The sequence below is a fragment of the Muntiacus reevesi genome, chromosome 13, assembly GCF_963930625.1.
Source record: "Muntiacus reevesi chromosome 13, mMunRee1.1, whole genome shotgun sequence".
Classification (NCBI taxonomy): domain Eukaryota; kingdom Metazoa; phylum Chordata; class Mammalia; order Artiodactyla; family Cervidae; genus Muntiacus; species Muntiacus reevesi.
This window is the reverse complement of record NC_089261.1, coordinates 66,924,115-66,944,638: the sequence shown is the minus strand read 5'-3', so window position 1 is coordinate 66,944,638 and position 20,524 is coordinate 66,924,115. Positions and strand designations below refer to the sequence as shown.

The following is a 20,524-nucleotide window of genomic DNA, read 5'->3' as shown; positions in this document are numbered from 1 at the left end:
TTTTTTTGTATATTTGATGTGTTTCATTCATTGCTTTGGTAAAGAATGCACCAGCAAGGCAGGGGAGCCCAGTTCGATTTCTGGGTTGGGAAGATCCCCTGGAGAAGGGATAGGCTACCCACTCCAGTATTATTGGACTTCTGTGGTGACTCAGACAGTAAAGAATCTGCCTGCAATGTAGGAGACCTGGTTTTGATCCCTGGGTTAGGAAGATCTCCTGAAGGAAGTCATGACAACCTACTCCAATATTCTTGCCTGGAGAATCCCGATAGACAGAGGTGCCGGTGGGCTGCAGTCCGCAGGGTCACAAAGAGCCGGACGTGACTGAGTGACTGAAGCACAGCACAGTGCATACATCGCTGATTTGTCCTTTCTAATGTTCGTGTCAACTGACCATCGTCTGAGCCACCAGGGAACCCTAAGATCTATAGGGGCACTATCCATTTGTCTTCCTTTTCAGCCAATACTTTTTCTGTCCCTTTAAGAAGTATTGCTTATATTAGGGACATTAAGGGCTTCCCTGGTGACTCAGACTGTAAAGAATCTGCCTGCAATGCCAGAGGAGAAGGCAATGGCACCCCACTCCAGTCCTCTTGCCTGGAAAATCCCATGGACGGAGGAGCCTGGTGGGCTGCAGTCCATGGGGTCGCTAAGAGTCGGACATGACTGAGCGACTTCACTTTCATGCATTGGAGAAGGAAATGGCAACCCCCTCCAGTGTTCTTGTCTGGAGAATCCCAGGGAGGGGGAGCCTGGTGGGCTGCCATCTATTTGGTCGCACAGAGTCAGACACGACTGAATCAACTTAGCAGCAGCAGCAGCAATGCCAGAAACTCAAGTTAGATCCCTGGGGCAGGAAGGTCACCTGGAGGAGGAAGTGGCTACCCACTCCAGTATTCTCGCCTGGAGAATCCCTTTGACAGAGGAGACTGGCAGGCCATGGTCCATCAGGTCGCAAAGGGTTGGACACGACTGAAGTGACTTAGCACAGTGCACAGGGACATCAAGACATTTTCTTTCAAAGATTTAATTGCTTTAACTTTTGCACTTATGATTTCAGTCTCATGGGGGGAAGTTTCATTTCTTGCCAGTGTGGATATTCAGTTGACCCAGCACCTTTTGCTGAAATGGTCAGTCTTTCCTCACTGTGTGCAGTGTCACCTCTGTCATAAATCTCGTGATTATATATGTGTGTCTATTTCTGGGCACCCTATTTTTTGACTTATTTGTCTACCTTTGTACTAGCTATATATTCTCTTGATTATTTAGCTTTATAATAGGTCATGATATCATGCATTTTTTTAGATTTGCCCATTTTCAAGATTGCTTCGATTGTCCCTGATCATTCTACATTTTCAAGTACATTTTAGGAATAGCTTGGTCAACTTTCCATTACAGTGCAGTAAAAATAGCCTTCTATATACATCATTCTGCACATTATTTTTATGTAGTCTGTTTTAGAGACTTTCCTTAATTTTTTATCTGCTTTATATGCACTCATATAGATCAGTACTGCTATTACCTTTCTGGTCTAATTTTTGAAATTACTGGGAGAAGCTACCTACATAAGACATGAATTGATGGAACAAATGAATCTAGATTTATTTATTACAAGTATTTTCATCATAGGGGAGTGAGTGCAAAAGTACAAAGTCAAGAGATACCTGGAGTAACAGGCAAGTTTAGCCTTGGAGTACAAAAGGAAGCAGGGCAAAAGCTAAGAGAGTTTTGTCAAGAGAGCACCCTGCTCAGAGCAAATGCCCCCTTCAACAACACAAAAGATGACTCTACACATAGACATCATCATATGGTCAATACTGAAATCAGACTGATCACATTTTTTGCAGACCAAGATGGAGAAGTTCTATACAGTCAGCAAAAATAATAGCTGATGCTGACTGTGGCTCAGATCACGAGCTCCTTATTACAAAATTCAGGTTTAAATTGAAGAAAGTAGGGAAAACCACTAGGCCATTCAGGTATGACCTAAATCAAATCCCTTATGATTATACAGTGGAGGTGATGAATAGATTCAAGATATTAGATCTGGTAGACAGAGTGCCTGAAAAACTATGGATGGAGGTTCATAACATTGTATAGGAGGCAGTGACCAAAACCATCCAAAAAATAAGTAATGCAAGAAGGCAAAGGTGTTGTCTGAGATGTCTTTATGAATTGCTGAGAAAAGAAGAAAAGCTAAAGGCAAGGAAAAAAGGGAAAGATATATTCAACTGAAAGCAAAGTTCCAGAGAACAGCAAGGAGAGATATGAAGGCCTTCTTAAATGAACAATGCAAAGAAATAGAGGCAAAGAATAGAATGGAAAAGACTAGAAATCTCTTTAAGAAATTTGGAGATATCAAGGCAAAATTTCATGCAAGGATGTGCATGATAAAGTACAGGCAAGGGCCTAACAGAAGCAGAAGAGATTAAGAAGTGGCAAGAATACATAGAAAAACTATAAAAAAAAAAAAAAAAAGTCTTTATGAACTGAATCACCATGATAATGTGGTCACTTATGTAGAGCTAGATATCTTAGAGTGTGAGGTCAAGTGGGACTTAGGAACCATTACTATGAACAAAACTAGTCAAGATGATGGAATTCCAGCTGAATTATTTAAAATCCTAAAAGATGATGCTGTTAAAGTGATATATCAGCAAATTTGAAAAACTCAGCTGTGGCCACAGGACTGGAAAAGGTCAGTTTTCATTCCCATCTCAAAAAAGGGCAATGCCACAGAATGTTCAAACTACTGTGCAGCTGTGCTCATTTTACGTGCTAGTAAAGTTATGCTCAAAATCCTTCAAGCTAGGCTTCAGCAGTGCATAAACCATGAACTAGGTTTAGAAAAGGCAGAGGAGCTGTGGATAAAATTGCCAACATTGGCTGGATCATAGGGTAAGCAAGGGGATTCTAGAAAAGCATATACTTCTGCTTTGTTGGTGATACTAAAGCTTTTGACTGTGTGTATCACAACAAATTGGAAAATTCTTAAAGAAATGGGAATATCAGACCATCTTAACTCAGTTCAGTTCAGTCACCCAGTCATGTCTGGCTCTTTGCAACCTCATAGACTGCAGCATGCCAGGCTTCCCTGTCCAGCACCAACTCATGGAGCTTACTTAAACTTGTCCATTGAGTTGGTGATGTGCATTGAGTTGGTGATGCCATCCAACCATCTCATCTCTGTCGTCTGCTTCTCCTGTCTTCAGTCTTTCCTGGCATCAGGATCTTTTCCAGTGAGTCAGTTCTTCGAATCAGGTGGCCAAAATATTGGAACTTCAACTTCACCAACTATCCTTCCAGTGAATATTCAGGACTGATTTCCTTTAGGATTAACTGGTTTTTTCTCCTTCCAGTCCAAGGGACTCTCAAGAGTCTTCTCCAACACCATCTTACCTGTGTCCTGAGAATCCTGTATGCAGGTCAAGAAGCAAAGTGAACTGGGCATGGAATAACTGAGTGGTTCAAAATTGGCAAAGGAGTATGCAAGGCTATCTATTGTCATCCTGCTTATTTAACTTCTATCATGTGAAATACTGGGCTTTATGAATCACAAGCTGGAATCAAGATTTCCAAAAGAAATGTCAACAACCCCAGATACTCTTCTGCCACTCTAGAGGCAGAAAGTGAAAAGTGCCTCTTGATAGGGTGAAAGAAGAGAGTGAAAAATATGGGTTAAAACTCAACATTAAAAAGACTAAGATCAAGGCATCCAGTCCCATCGTGTCATGTCAAATAGGTGGGGAAAAAGTGGCAACAGTGGCAGATTTATTTTTTTGAGCTCCAAAGTCATCACACATGGTGACTGCAGCCATGAAATTAGAAAACACTTACCCCTTGGAAAGAAAGCTATGATAAACCCAGACAGCATATTAAAAAGCAGAGACATCACTTTGCAGACAAAGTCATATAGTCAAAGCTATGGCTTGCCCAGTAGTCATGTATGAATGTGAGAGTTAGGCCATAGAGAAGGCTGTGTGCCAAATAATTGATGCTTTTGAATTGTGGTGCTAGAGAAGACTCTTCAGAGTCCCTTGGACTGCAAGGAGATCAAACTAGTCAATCTTAAAGGAAACTAACCCTGAGTGTTCACTGGAAGGATTGATGCTGAAGCTGAAGCTCCAAAACTTTGGCCACCTGCTGTGTAGAGCTGACTCATTCGAAAAGACTCTGATGCTGGGAAAGATTGAAAGCATAGGATAAGGGGGTTACAGAAGATGAAATGGTTAGATAGCATCACTGGTTCAATGGACATGAACTTGGGCAAACTCCAGGAGATAGTGAGGGACAGGGAGGCCTGATGTGCTGCAGTCCATGGGGTTGCAAAGAGTCTGACATGACTTAGTGACTGAATAATGAACAACAACATTCATGTAGAAACTAACTTGAAAGTCATTTAACTCAATAAAAGTACCATGGTCTATTTGTTTAGGTTTTACCGTATGTGTGGTTTCAGGAATGTTTTTCTTCTATGTTAGAAAAGCAGTGGGAAACAAAAACAATAGTAGACAAAGGAGTTTAGGTTAATTTAAGTCTATGTGATTATTTAAACCTCAATATATGCATATAGAAATATTTACCCAAGTCTTCAGAAATATATTATTAATAGACTTTGTGCCAGTTGTAAAAGGCATCCTAGGATTAAATAACCAGTTTAAATCCAATGCTGCAGTAGTTGAACATCTGTTTCTAATTAGTTGGTTATCTTAATAAAAATAAGATCACTTGATGCCAGAAATTTTTTACTGCTAAAAAAAGGAGTGCATCAATTAGGAACGTTGGCAGTAGAATAAAAAAAATCAATCCAGATATTTAATTTAAACCTCCTTGACTATTTCTTTCTGCTTTCATATTGAACCCTACCCTGCACACTTACTCTATGAAGAATGCTTTGTTTCCCTGTCAGCTCACCAATCTCTATTGCAACATTCAAGTTCCTCTTTAACTACACCATCCGTCCATAAAGCTTTCCCAGACTGAAAGAGATGCTTCCTTTCTCCAGCTATAAAAGGTATTTGATTGTCAGGATAACTAAGAAAGTATGTAAGACCCTGTAGCAGCTTTTGGTAGTTTTTAGAAATCAAAGAGAAGATATTCTTCAAGTTCAAGATAGCTACAGTCTATATATTTGTGTTCCCCTCAAATTCATATTTTGAAATCCTAAAACCCAAGGTGATATTAAGAGATGGAGCCGTTGGGAGGTGATTAGGTCATGGAGGTGGAGCCCTCATGAATGGAATTAGTGCCCTTGTGAAATAAGCCCCAGAGAGCTCCTCAGCGTCTCTGCTGTCTGAGGACACAGCAAGAAGTCTTGGTCTTCACCAGAAACTAGCCATGGTAGGGCACCCTAATCACAGACTCCTAGCCTTCAGAACTATAAGAAATAAAGTTCTATTGCTTATAAGCCATCCCTCTATGGTATTTTGTTATAGACAATGGCATATGTGAGTATTCTGTACAATGTTGTATCTATAGGATATTCCTCTATAAAAACTCTTTGTTTTGTAGATGGAAAACCCTCCAACACAGTACAACACACTCTTGTTTTTTGGGGATAGAAACATCCTTCCTGTGGGGACTTCATCCTCTTGTTGAGGTGACATCCTAAGCCCAGCTCTGTTATAGATGGCACCTGGTCTGCACCCTTCCTGACTTAATATAGATTTTATTATTATTTTTATATTAGTAAGGAGATGGCTGCCACTGGAAAAACAATTTGTTATGCTCACAGATCCCAAGAGGAAGGGCATGCCACATTACGAGAGTGAGTGTATGTAGTATATGCATGATGGAAGGCATGAGAGTCAGTCAGGAAGCAGAGGAAAGAGGAAAACTTTGGGCAAAGGTCTTTGTTGTGGTTTCGGAGGGAAGGAGTGGGAGAGGCAGAATAAGCAGGCTTAAGATTGGCTAGATTGAATAGTCTCAGTAGCCTGGGCCATAAAGGCCATCTCTAGTTACCTGGTACCTGGCTAGGGGGTGATTAGGACAGTTGATTATGGAGTGATTAGGGCAGGTGATGGGGCTTTCCAGGTAGCCTGGTGGTAAAGAATCTGTCTGCCAATGCAGGAGTTAGCAGGGCAGGTGATTATGGGGTGACCAGCCCAGAGTGTAGAGAGCCAGCCTGTAGAGAGCAGGAGGTGGTTCAAATTGTTGTTTACATTGGAAGGGCACACTTGCCTGATCCCGGCAGTCCCCCCAGGACAATCAAGGCCCCAGATGTCAAAGCATCAGGATACAGAAAAAGAAGATGCAGTCAATGCAGACTTTTCCCAGAAAGGATGTCAAAGGGCTGATGAGAACCCTGGTAGGTATCAGAATATACCAAAAAAAAAAAAAAAATCTTTGCAGCTACCTTGTCTTGCTCCAATTTCTTCAAAGTAACATCCAAAGTTATGGAGGGAATTCACTACTCAGTTTAACTTCTGACCCATTGTAGCATCTTAAATCATCAGAGAAAGTTTTTGTCATGGTTTATGGGCTACTCTCAGCATTTTCTTCTCCTTTGTGTCAAGTCCCAGTATTGCTCAGTCCTGGGCAGAGTCACCCTCCTCCCCCACTTTCCTGTCTGTTGTCATCATCTTCCTCATCTTGACTTCTTCCTTCTGAGTCCTGTATCTCATCCCCCTTCTTTTCCAAGTCTACTTCAGATGCTCTTTGTTTGGGATCCATCTCTGCCATCTTCCATTCTTCCATCTTGTGGAGACCAAGGAAGTCCAAGTCTGAGGGTGAAGTGGCAGTCACCTGCTTCAGACAAGCCCCATAAACCTAGAGCAATCCATGCTTCAGAGCCAGCATGATGTGGAAGCGAGGACTTGGCTCCATCAGAGGCCACAGGCTTCTTCTGTACTCTCTTCCTCCTTCCCATTGCCTGGGATAGAGAGCATTTGTTCAGTGGTGATCATGATCTCATCCTCTGCATCCACAACTTTCAGCCCCTCCCAGAGCTCCTGGATGATGCTTCCCCACCTTCCTGCTTGTTATCATCTTTGCATTTCACTTTTTTAAAATTAAATTTCTTACAGTATTGCTTCTGTTTTGTTTTGGGTTTTTGACTGTAAGTCATGGGGCATCATAGGTCTCTGACCAGGGATCACACACAGGTCTCTGACCAGGGATCACCACCATACCCCCTGCATTGGAAGATGAAGTTTTAACCACTGGACCTCCAGAGACATCCCTGGGTTTCACTTTCTTTTTCTTTTTTTTTTTTTTCTGCCTCACTTACATTTTTTCTTCTCTGACCCAGATTCCTGCAGCTGGGTGATGCACAAACCACAAACCAGTGGTTCATCCCAGTGTCATCGAAGCACAGGTCATCAAAGTAGTCACCCCTCAGGCTCTCTTCCTCTTCCTCACTACAGACACCCCAACACCCAAGGAGCAGTGACTGATGATTCATGCCACACCTGTCTAAACACTGACTGTGGAATGAGTGAGCTCTTTTCCCCAGGGGAAATCCAGGTCTGCCCATCTGCCTTTTCTTCTTTCCTCAGACTTTCCTGGATTTTATTTGAATGCAGGATGTGTTGGTCCACCCTTGTCTTCCAGTGGCCTCCACAGACAGTCACGTCCCCTGGAGGGTGATGGACATTTGGCAGCCTGGCCTGGCTGCGGCCCCATTCCCTCAAGGCAACAACTTTCTCATGTAAATATGCCCAGGTTAAAGGCATATGCATCATTTTCTCAGATGTCTCTTGCACTGTTGGGGAAGCCACCAAGAAGAGTCAGCCGTGTCTTCCAGGCTCCCATCTGATATTGCCTTGACTTAGAGGACCTCCTGATGATTTGACTTGCTTCCAGGTCTTGATTGCCAAATGCAGGACCCAAAGATCTGTGTGGTGAATAGGGTCGTTTCATCTTTCTTGGGATGAGCAGAGAACAATACATTCAACACTGCGGAGTAGGGGATCATGCTATTTCTACTATATGAGTCTTTCTAGCATCTAGCATCTAAAATGGCTATCAGAGCCTAAGAGTCTCCTCCTTCCTCAGCACTTGGACACCTTCTTCTCCATCTTGGTGGCTGTTTTCTCCTTGTCCATCATGTGTGTCTGCAGTGGCAGGGGACCTCTGAGGGAGCTGCACACTTAACCTGCCTGGAAGCAGGTTCTCTTGGGGGCAGACCTGCTGATATATTTTTAAAGACAAATTTTTGAAGAGTCTTCCCTCACCCCCAAATCATAGCCTTTTAACAGCTTCCTAATTTCACCTTGTTTGGACCTAAAACTGCCTCCAATTTTCCTTGTGTTTGCCTCAGAATATATAAGAGCAAGCAGCTTGTGTGTGTGTGTGTGTGTGTGTGTGTGTGTGTGTTTCAGTGTGAAGTATTTATTCTGCTGTCAGCGTAATCTTTGTCAGTTTCTTCTGAGATGAACTGTGCATATCTATAGGGTGAAGTCTGCATCTGTCATCATCACCCTGCAATATCTGCTCACAGCACAGGTTATTAATCAAAACAGTTGGTAAAGATGAAGATATCAAGGTTGATAATGACTTGGTAGACTATCCCCTAAAAGCCATCTAGCTTAGATCTGAAAAATTAATGAACTCAGGCAAGATATTTTAATCTAAGATGTTGGATTCTGGGCAATAATGAATTTATTTAAAACAATGGACTGCACCTTGCCAAAGGCCTTTAACTATACAGAATTACCTTGGTAATCTATAGTTTTTCCTGAAAGTTCTTTGGAAGAAATTGCTGAGAACCCATTTGCCTGTTGTTGCTAAGAGATATCTATTCATCAGTAGAAGAATTTTCTTATACCTGGATGTTCTGGGCTTCTTCTCTGTTTATCCCTATGATGACTGTCACTATTTTTAAACTCAATCACTTCCTGCATTCTACCCATAGTACTTCTGAAATAGGCCATTTTTTTCTCCTACAGTTGTGGCTATTTACCTCATACATAGAAGTCAGGAGGATGCTATAAAATTACATAATGAAAATAAGTAATTGGATTACACTAGAAATCAAGTGATTTTTCACAGTAGTTGAATTATTCCATATTTATATCTAACTCCTGTTTCCTTTTACCATTCACTGTTAGCAAATGAATGTTTCTTTTTTGGTGTGTATGTTTATTAATATTCTATCTCTATTTTTTTTAACATCTCAAATTCTGTAGCTGAAATATGTATCTGAGATAAAGCTATTTCAACTCTATCTCACCACTCCAGGCTTAGGAGATGGTTGTCTCAGACTAGCAATACAGAAAGTAAATTGACTTAGCCCTTCACCATTGTATATTTTCATGATAAATATTGACTATTGAAGTTGTACTATGGACTTTGTGTGCAAAGCAAATAAATCTCTAGAAGCAAACTTGCTGAGTTAAAGGGCATACTCATTTTTTCTCTTTTCCCTCAACTCTATTGACATGCAACTAATAAATTGAAATCATATGTATTTAAAGTATACATCATGGTGGTTTTGATTATATGTATACATTGTGAAATGATGGCCACAATTAAGATAATTAACAGATTTGTCATCAAACATAGTGAGTGGTGAGAACCCTTAAGATAGACTCTCAGCAAATTTCAAGTAAACTATACAATACAGTTTTATTAACTATAATCATCATGCTGTGCATTAGATCTCCAGATTGCATTCATTCTGCATGACTGAAACTTAGGACATGCTCATTTTCATTTTAACAGATTGTATTATCTCATTTTCCAAGTGTTTATTCTTATCATATATTTCATTGATCATCACCCCTTCCCAATTTCAGGAATAAACCACTGCCCAGCTGCCCACATTTTCTACCTCAGTTGTCTGAATCATATTTCAAAATGCTTGTCTGCCATTGTTTAATACAGTACCGGGATTAATCTCAAAATGTCTTGAATACCAGTTTACCTCATTCTTATCTGTAGACATTTAAGCCTCCCAGCCGCCCCTCATCTGTCTTCTCATCCCCATGCTGTTTTGTTCTCCCTTTAGTTCAGGCCAGTCTCCTACTGACCCTCTGTTCACCCTTTAACTCAGACCAGTCTTCTGACACACGCTCTGGAACTCCTGGCCCGTCATTTAGCACACGCCATTATGCTCTCAGTCTGATCTCTGACAGCGCCTTCATCTTCTTGCTCTGGTCACAACAGGCATCCCTCATCCCTGCTCTCTCAGAGAAGCTATATCCATTAATCACAAGCCAGGATTAAGGTGCTGAGGCAGCTGCCCTCCTGTCGCCCATCACAGCATCCAAATCATTCCTACCCCTTTCATTCTTCAAAACCAAGTCTTTTTGAAGTTTACATTGTCAGACTATACCATGGACACTGTTTGTTGCTGCTGTCGTGTTCCAAATCTCTTTGTCATCAAGAACTTTTACATCTTACTCAGTTTTCCTCTCTACTGTTGTTTCCTCCTGGAAACTTTACTGTCCGTTTTATTTTAACAATCCGACCCCAAAAACTTCTCAGTTCCTTGACTTTCTGGTTTGCAACCTCTGAAACCTTGATTTCAAGCATGCAGTATTCTGATAGACATTCTAATCTTTCTCTTCACTCACATAGCATCTCCATATCCATAGATAACTCTTCTCCTGGTCAGATCACTAGTTTAAAGTCACTCGGTTGCAAATTCCCTTTAGTTCTGTTACTCCATAGAACTTTCCAGGTAAAACCCCAGCCCCATATCAACCTGACTCTGCCTTTTCTGTACTTGCCTAAGCAGCTGAACATGGAGAGAAATAACATACCTGCTTGAGAGAGACCTTACCTTCCTGCTAGCTATCAGCCCATATCTTTTGCCCTCTTTCCTGTTAGCATAGTACAGATTTCCCTGTTTGCATCGAAAGCAAGCCCCTCTGCTGATCAGGCTCCCAACCATTCCAGCTGTCTTAAGGATTTCACTTCTATAATGATTTTCTCAAATTCAACTGAATGTTTCCCGTAAGCATGCAAGGCATAATAATGGTTTCCATCTTTTGAAAAAAGCCTTCTTTTAGTTTCATGTACCTTTTGAGAAAGCCATTTCTTCCTCTTCCGTCTTTCACAGTGTGCGCGTGCTAAATTGCTTCAGTAGTGTCTGACTCTCTGAGACCCTCTGTAGTCTACCCGGCTTCTCTGTCCATGAGATTCTCCAGGCAAGAATACTGAAGTGGGTTGCCATTTCCTTCTCCAGGGGACCTTCCTGACCCAGGGATCGACTCTGAGTCTATTTTGTCTCCTGCATTGGCAGGCAGGTTCTTTACCACTAGCGCCTCCCGGGAAGCCCACAGTAGAGTTACTTAAAATAGTTGTCTGTTTTCTCACTTTTCAGTCTTTCTTTCATCCTTCTTTTCATCCCTCCCCTCTAATACAACTGCTTTTATGAGTGTGATTTACATTGTGACACATCCTCAGATTCTTTATTTTCATTTTGTTCAGCTTCCCAAAGGACTTGAAATTGTTCTTTGAACACTGCTTTTCTTGACTCTGGTGACACCATGGCTCACTGTTTTGTTTTTTTTTCCTTAAAAATTGGACCTTCAGTTCCCTTCACCTTTGCTCATTGAATTATGAACTGTAGACTCTAATGCACTGGCAAGGGAAAGAACAGCCCAGAAAATGCTAAGAGATATGAAGGATTGATACTAATATTCTACTATTCAGGAGGCACAGAGGCAAAAACAGAGCATGGGGAGTAGACAATAGCCAAAACAGACAAACAGCAGAAATTTTCCATATGCATTGATGGTCCTAGACAACCCCCCTGTCTCCAGTGTTGTATGCTTTCAAGTCTGGTGCTTTCCCAAAATACTCCTAACTTTCACAACACCTCTTGTGAGAATTGAGATTCAGGTAGATTGGTTAAGAGTCTCTTACCATAATTTTCAAACTTAAATGATTAAAATTATATCAAAGTGAATCACAATTTGTTGGTGGAAAGAGAAAGATAAGACAAATTTAAAAATTAAAATTAAATATACTGAGAATTTATGGGGTGTATCAGTTACCTATTGCTGTGTAACAAGTTATTCCCACATTTAGCTCCTAAATTCCCACATTTAACTGAGATAAAGCTGTATCAACTCTGTGTCACCACTCCAGGCTTCTGAGAACATTGTCTCAGACTAGCAAAATGGAAAGCAAATTGACTAGCCCTTCACTGTTATATATGCTCATGATAAATGTTGGCTATTTAAGTTGTACTACAGGTTGAATAATACACATTTAATATGTCATACAGTTTCAAGGGCCAGGAATCTGGAAGCTGCTAATTTGGGCAGTTCTGGACAGTCTCTCAGAGGTTGCCTGACCAAGGCAGTCTTGAGGAGCTAGATAGAAGTTTAGTTTCAGAGGATTGGGGGGTGAACACTTGAGGAGATAGAGAAAGTGAGCTTAGATGAGCTTTCCCCACCTATGTCCTGTGGCATTCTTGCCTCCTGAGATGCCCCTTCCACTGAGAGTTCTGTGGTAAATAAGAGTGGAAAACACATTAGAACTCACCTCACCTCATAGAAACATGCCTCTGGAAGGTTCTGTGAGAAATCCAGGGTCAGAGAACATATTTGACTTGGTTAATTCAGCATTTTCATAACTTTTTGACTAAGGAACCTCTTTGTTTATTTTTAAGATCCACCTTTTAAATTGCCACCTCAGGTATCTTTTTCTTAAACCTAGGTTTGATCACATCCCTTCATTCATGATGGTAATAATGTCCCAAGTGGGGGTTTAGGAGGAAAATGTGACAACTTTGAATTTCATCCTTATAAACCTTTTGTGGTGTTTTTAATATAAATAATACAGGCAGTAAATGAATACATAATTTATTAGTAAATATATATGTATTCAAGGTGTGCACACCACACTTCTTACTGAATCTACAGATGTGCAGAATAAAATCTATCCTCCTTAGCATTTAAATCAAGCCCCATGAATCTGTCCATCAAGACTTTTCTTTAGATTTTTCCCATTTTCTCCCTCTCCCTCCAAGACATGCATCCTAAAACGTGACAGAGACTTTTTTTTAATGTCGTTATATTTTATAGGATGTTATTTTCACTTGAAATATGTTTTTTAATCCTATTTTTTTAACTTTCAAGAATTTATTTGAACAAAACTTGATTCAAGTGAGGCAGCATTCAACCAGAAGTAGCTGGGAATGCTCCACAGACAGGAGCAAGGGAAGGACTTTTATGGAAAAGGTGCTGAAGGAGAGCAGGAAAGTGATTGGATTGGCCGTAGTGACAGGATTCTGATTTGGAATCTGAAGAGACTGCCCTTGAGCCCCTTTGGGAGGGACCATAGTGGGTCCTCTTCACTCCCCAGATGTCTCAGGGACCACATCTCCCAATTAAAAAGGGCTTCTTGAGTCTCAGGACTGCACACCCACTGGGCTGAAAGAGCCTTTTGTTTGTGAGGACCTGTCTCAAGGGTCCCGAGGCTTCCCTGCACCCGGTGCTCACAGCACACCTGCATCCGAGTAGTAAAGATCCCCAGCCTTTTATCTGTAGATCTGAAAGTTCTCAAGATGGAAATGTTTAAAAGCTCATTTGATGAGAAACCTGAGTCAAACTCAAATGAGGCTATTTTTTAAAATTTATTTATTTTTTATTTTTTTATTTTTATTTTTATTTTTTTTTTAATTTTATTTTATTAGTTGGAGGCCAATTACTTCACAATATTTCAGTGGGTTTTGTCATACATTGATATGAATCAGCCATGGAGTTACATGTATTCCCCATCCCGATCCCCCCTCCCACCTCCCTCTCCACCCGACTCCTCAGGGTCCTCCCAGTGCACCAGGCCCGAGCACTTGTCTCATGCATCCCACCTGGGCTAGTGATCTGTTTCACCATAGATAATATACATGCTGTTCTTTTGAAACATCCCACCCTCACCTTCTCCCACAGAGTTCAAAAGTCTGTTCTGTACTTCTGTGTCTCTTTTTCTGTTTTGCATATAGGGTTATCATTACCATCTTTCTAAATTCCATATATATGTGTTAGTATGCTGTAATGTTCTTTATCTTTCTGGCTTACTTCACTCTGTATAATGGGCTCCAGTTTCGTCCATCTCATTAGAACTGATTCAAATGAATTCTTTTTAACGGCTGAGTATAAAATTTATTTTTTAATTGACGGATAATTGCTTTACAGAATTTTGTTGTTTTCTGTCAAACCTCAACACAAATCAGCCGTAGTTGTACATATGTCCCCCTCCTTTTGAACCCCCCTCCCATCTCCCTCCCCATCCCACCCCTCCAGATTGATACAGAGTCCCTGTTTGAGTTTCCTGAGTCATAGAGCAAATTCCCGATGGCTATCTATTTTACGCATGGTGATGTAAGTTTCCATGTTACTCTCTCCATACATCTCACCCTCTCCTCCCCTCTCCCCATGTCTGTAAGTCTGTTCTCTATGTCTGTTTCTCCACTGCTGCCCTGTAAATTCTTCAGTATCGTTTTTCTAGATTCCATATACATGTGTAAATATATGATATTTATCTTTCTTTTGCTAACTTACTTCGCTGTGTATAATAGGTTTGAGGTTCATCCACCTCATTAGAACTGACTCAAATGAGTTCCTTTTTATGGCTGAGTAATATTCCATTGTGTGTATGTATCACAATTTCTTTATCCATTCATCTGTCAATGGACATCTAGGTTGCTTCCAGGTTCTAAGAGTTTTTGTAAATAGTGCCGCAATGAACAATGGGATACGTGTGTCTCTTTCCTCAGGGTATATCCCTAGGAGTGGAATTGCTGGGTCATATGGTGGTTTTATTCCTAGTTTTTAAAGGAATCTCCATACTGTCTTCCATAGTGACTGTATCAATTTATATTCTCACCAATAATGCAAAAGTATTTCCTTTTCTTCACACCCTCTCCAGCATTTATTGTTTATAGACTTTTTGATGGTGGGCATTCTGACCAGTGTAAGGTGATATCTCATTGTAGTTTTGATTTGCATTTCTCTAATAATAAGTGATGTTGAGCATCTTTTCATGTGTTTGTTAGCCATCTGTGTGTTTCCTTTGGAGAAATGTCTGTTTAGGTCTTTTTCCCACCTTTTGATTGGGTTGTTTGTTTTTCTGGTATTGAGTTGTATGAGCTGCTTATATATTTTGGAAATTAATCCTTTGTCAGTTGTTTCAGTTGCTATTATTTTCTCCCATTCTGAGGGTTTTCTTTTCACCTTGCTTATAGTTTCCTTTGCTGTAAGCTTTTAAGTTAGATCAGATCCCACTTGCTTATTTTTGTTCTTATTTCCATTACTCAAGGAGGTGGGTCATAGAAAATCTTGCTTTGATTTATGTCATTGAGTGTTCTGCCTATGTTTTCTTCAAAGAGTTTTATAGTTTCTGGTCTTACATTTAGGTCTTTAATCCATTTTGAGTTTATCTTTGTGTGTGATGTTAGGAAGTGTTCTGATTTCATTCTTTTACATGTAGCTGTCCAGTTTTCCCAGCACCATTTATTGAAGAGGCTTTCTTTGCCCCATTGTATATTCTTGCCTCCATTGTAAAAAATAATGTTCCCATAGGTGCATGGGTTTATTTCTGGACTTTCTATCTTATTCCATTGGTCTATGTTTCTGTTTTGTGCCAGTACCAAAGGTAGCTTTGCAGTATAGGTAGCTTTGCAGTATAATCTGAACTCAGGAAGGTTGATTCCTCCAGCTCCATTCTTCTTTCTCAACACTGCTTTGTCTATTTTGGGTCTTTTGTGTTTCCATATGAATTGTGAAATTTTTTGTTCTGGTTCTGTGAAAAATGCCATTGGTAATTCGATAGGGATCGCATTGAATCTATAGATTGCATTTGGTAGTATAGTCATTTTCACAATATTGGTTCTTCCTACCCAGGAACATGGAATATCTCTCCATCTGTTTATGTCATCTTTGATTTCTTTCATCAATCTTATAATTTTCTGTGTGCAGTTCTTTTGTCTCCTTAGTAGTATTAGTAGTAGTAGTGTTAGTTGCTCAGTCGTGTCCAGCTCTTTGCGATCACACAGACTGTGGGCTGCCAGGTACCTCTGTCCATGGGATTCTCCAGGCAAGAATACTGGAGTAGAGTACCATTCCCTTCTCCAGAGGATCTTCCTGACCCAGGGATAGAACTCGGGTCTCCTGCATTGCAGGCAGATTCTTTACTGATTGAGCTACAGGGAAGACTCTTTTGTCTCCTTAGGTAAGTTTATTCCTAGATATTTTATTCTTTTTGTTGCAATAGTGAATGGGATTGATTCCTTAATTTCTCTTTCTGATTTTTCATTGTTAGTGTATAGAAATGCAAGTGATTTCTGTATATTGATTTTGTATCCTGCAACTTTGCTAAATTCACTGATTAGCTCTAGTAATTTTCTGATAGTATCTTTAGGGTTTTCTATGTACAGTATCATGTCGTCTGCAAACAGTGAGAGCTTTGCTTCTTCTTTTCCAATCTGGATTCCTTTTATCTCTTTTTCTTCTCTGATTGCTATAGCTAGGACTTCCAAAACTATGTTGAATAATAGTGGTGAAAGTGGACACCCTTGTCTTGTTCCTGATCTTAGGGGGAATGCTTTCAGCTTTTCACCATTGAGAATAATATTTGCTGTGGGCTTATCATATATGACCTTTACTATGTGGAAGTATGTTCCTTCTATGCCCATTTTTTGAAGAGTTTTAATAATAAAAGGGTGCTGAATTTTGTCAAAGAATTTTTCTGCACCTATTGAGATTGTTAATATGGTGTATCACATTGATTGATATTTGTATATTGAAGAATCATTGCATCCCTGGAATAAACTCAACTTGATCATGTTATATGAGCTTTTTGATGTGTTGCTGAATTCTGTTTCATAAAATTTTGCTGAGGATTTTTGCATCTATGTTCATCAGTGATAATGGCCTGTAGTTTTCTTTTTTTGTGTTGTCTTTGTCTGGTTTTGGTATCAGGGTGATGGTGGCCTCATAGAATGAGTTTGGAAGTGTTTCTTCCTCTCCAAGTTTTTGAAAGTTTCAGAAGGATAGAGATTAGCTCTTCTCTAAATGTTTGATAGAATTCTCCTGTGAAGCCATCTAATCCCGGGCTTTTGTTTTTTGGGAGATTTTGTATCATAGCTTCCATTTCCGTGCTTGTAATTGGGTTGTTCTTAATTTCTATTTCTTCCTGATTCAGTCTTGGAAGATTGAACTTTTCTAAGAATCTGTCCATTTCTTCCAGGTTACTCATTTTATTGCCATATAGTTGTTCAGAATAGTCTCTTATAATCCTTTGTACTTCTGCATTGTCTGTTGTAACCTCTCCTTTTCATTTCTAATTTTGTTGATTTGATTCTTCTCTTTTTTTTCTTGATGACTATAGCTAAATGCTTATCAATTTTATTTTCTCAAAGAAGCATCTTTTAACCTTTACTATTGTTTCTTTCATTTTTTTCATTTATTTCTGCTCTGATCTTTATGATTTATCTCCTTCTACTAATTTTGGGATTTTTTTTGTTGTTGTTCTCCTTTTTCCAATTGTTTTAGGTGTAAAGTTAGGTTATTTGTTTGAAGTTTTCTTATTTCTTGATGTAGGATTGTGTTGTTATAAACTTCCCTCTTAGAACTGCTCTTGCTGCATCCCATAGGTTTTGAGTTGTCGTGTTTTCATTGTTATTTGTTTCTAGGAATTTTTTATTTCACTTTTGATTTCTTTAGTAACCTGTTGGTTATTTAGAAACCTTTTGTTTAATCTCCATGTGTTTATGTTTTTTACAGTTTTTTTTCTTGTAATTGATATCTAGTCTCATAGCATTCTAGTCAGAAAAGATGCTTGATACAATTTCGATTTTCTTAAATTTACTGAGGTTTGATTTGTGACCCAAGATGTGGCCTATCCTGGAGAATGTTCCATGTGCACTTGAGAAGAAGGTATATTCTTTTGTGTTTGGATGAATGTCCTGAAGATATCAATGAAGACCATCTCATCTAAATGTATCATTTAAGACTTGTGTTTCCTTACTGATTTTGTTTTGATGATCTGTCCATTGGTGTGAGTGGGGTGTTAAAATCTCCTGCTATTATTGTGTTAATGTCAATTTTTCCTTTTATGTCTGTCACTGTTTGTCTTATGTATTGAGGTGCTCCTATGTTGGGTGCATAGATATTTATAGTTATGTCTTCCTCTTGGATTGATACCTTGATCATTAGGTAGTGTCCTTATTTATCTCTTGTAATATTCTTTATTTTAAGGTCCATTTTGTCTGATATCAGGATTGCTACTCCAGCTTTCTTTTGCTTCCCATTTGCCTAGAATATATTTTCCATCCTCTCACTTTCAGCCCATATGTGACTTTAGTTCTGAAGTGGGTTTCTTGTAGATAGCATATGTATGGGTCTTGTTTTTTTATCCATTCAGCCAGTCTGTATTTTGGTTGGAGCATTTAATCAGTTTACATTTAAAGTAATTATTGATATATATGTTCCTATTGCCATTTTCTTAATTGTTTGGGGTTTGATTTTGTAGATCTTTTTCTTCTCTTGTATTTCTTGACTATATAAGTCCCTTTGACATTTGTTGTAAAGCTGGTTTGGTGATACTGAATTCTCTTAATTTTTGCTTGTCTGAAAAGCTTTTGATTTCTTCCATCAGTTTTGAATGTGATTCTTGCCTGGTAGAGTAATCTTGGTTGTAGATTTTTCCCTTTCAGTACCTTAAATATATCCTACTGTTCCCTTCTGGCCTGCAGAGTTTCTGCTGAAAGATCAACTGTTAAGTTTATGGGGTTTCCCTTATGTTACTTGTTGCTTTTCCCTTGCTACTTTTAATATTCTTTCTTTGTATTTAATCTTTTTAGTTTGATTAGTATATGTCTTGGCATGTTTCTCCTTGGGTTTATCCTATATGGGACTCTTTGCACATCTTGAATTTGATTGACTATTTCTTTTTCCATGTTGGGAAAATTTCCAACTATAATCTCTCCAAAAATTTTCTCATACCCTTTCTTTTTCTCTTCTTCTTCTGGGACCCCTATAATTTGAATGTTGGTGCATTTGATATTGTCCCAGAGGTTTCTGAGACTATCCTCAGTTCTTTTCATTCTTTTCACTTTATTCTGCTCTTTAGAAGTTATTTCCACCATTTTATCTTCCAGCTCACTTTTTTGTTTTTCCGCTTCAGATATTATGCTATTTATTCTGTTTTTTTATCATCTTTACTATCGTTATTCTGAATTCTTTTTCAGGTAGTTTGCCTCTTTCCTCTTGATTTATTTGGACGTCTGTGTTTCTCATTTGTTCCGTCATTTGTATAGTATTTCTTTGCCTTTTCATTATTTTTTTTGAATCTTATTGTGTTTGAGGTTTCCTTTTCCCATGGATCAAAGTTGAATTCTTTCTTCCTTTTGGTTGGTGCAGTGGTTTGTGTAAGCTTTGTATAAGGTGAGATTTGTGATGAGTTTTTTTTTTTTCCTCTGATGGGCAAGGCTGAGTGAGGTGGTAATCATGTCTGCTGATGATTTGGTTTGTATTTTTTGTTTGTTGTTTGGATGAGGCATCCTGCACAGGGTGTTACTGGTGGTTGGGTGATGCCAGGTCTTGTATTCAAGTGGCTCCCTTTGTGGAAGTTCTCACTGTTTGATGCTCCCTAGGGTTAGTCCTCTGGTAGTCTAGGGTCTTGGAGTCATTCCTCCCACTCCAAAGGCTCAGGGCTTGATTTCTCTGTGAAGATGCTTTTCATCTTAGTACTCTGGTCCCCAGCAGTGAGTGAGGTGCTAATGAGGCCAGGGAGACACTCAGGAGAGCCCTCCACCATCACCACCCTGCTCCTGGTGAACTCACTCCCAGCACAGCTGGTGCTTGGGCTGCAGTCTGTTTGCCAAGGGTCAGGCACTCTGTTAAGAGCTTCTTTCTAAATGTTATTTGTCCAACTGGAATCCCTTTCCAGGAAAGGTATATGTCCCCAGCATTTGTGAGATCCTTGAGGCTGTTTTTTTATCCTTGTAAATGTGTTTATTCGTCCATTTTGCAGCCCAGATTATGGGCCATCATTCCAGACTTCACTGGGATGCACTGTATTTCTTTTATGAAACTTAAAAAATTCAAAATTTCTATACAAATACATCTGCTCCCAAGCATTTAGGATAAAGAGCCTGTAAATTTTTCTAATTGGTGGTGGTTAGCCATAATAAATGCTTTCAGACATATGATATCACTCCTTGTAACAACAGACCTGCAAGGTGAGCAGGTGGCCCCGCTTTGTGGAAGAGGCAGCTGAAAGTTGGGCCATCTTAGGTTGTCGAAGCTGTGGTCCCAGAGACAGGCAGGGCCAGGTATTAGATCCCAATCTTCTGTGCCACAGACAGGCTGTACAATGCTTGTCTCAGAAATGTTAATTCTTTGTAGGCAGGGGCTCTGTTTTCCTTTTTCCTCTGAGACAAAAGCCATGGTTGGCGTTGCCCGTAGCATGGTCTGTAAACATTCCTTCATGAAAGGTCGAAGTTATGCCATAGCAATACTTTAAAAGTCTCAAGTCATGGGGGCTTTGGGGACAGATGGATCTCCATTCCAGTTACAGATCTGCTGTTTATAGTCTCTCTTACTTTGGACAAGTCACTTAGCCTCTT

The 20,524-nt window shown here is 39.7% G+C and overlaps 1 protein-coding gene across 1 annotated transcript in view; it reads left to right on the top strand.

Annotated features, from left to right (window-relative positions):
• Positions 1–20,524, top strand: part of LOC136145497 (protocadherin-23-like) — a gene marked incomplete at its 5' end in the record, with an annotated part of 197,197 nt that overhangs the window by 135,051 nt on the left and 41,622 nt on the right. The gene's annotated exons all lie outside the window — the stretch shown is intronic.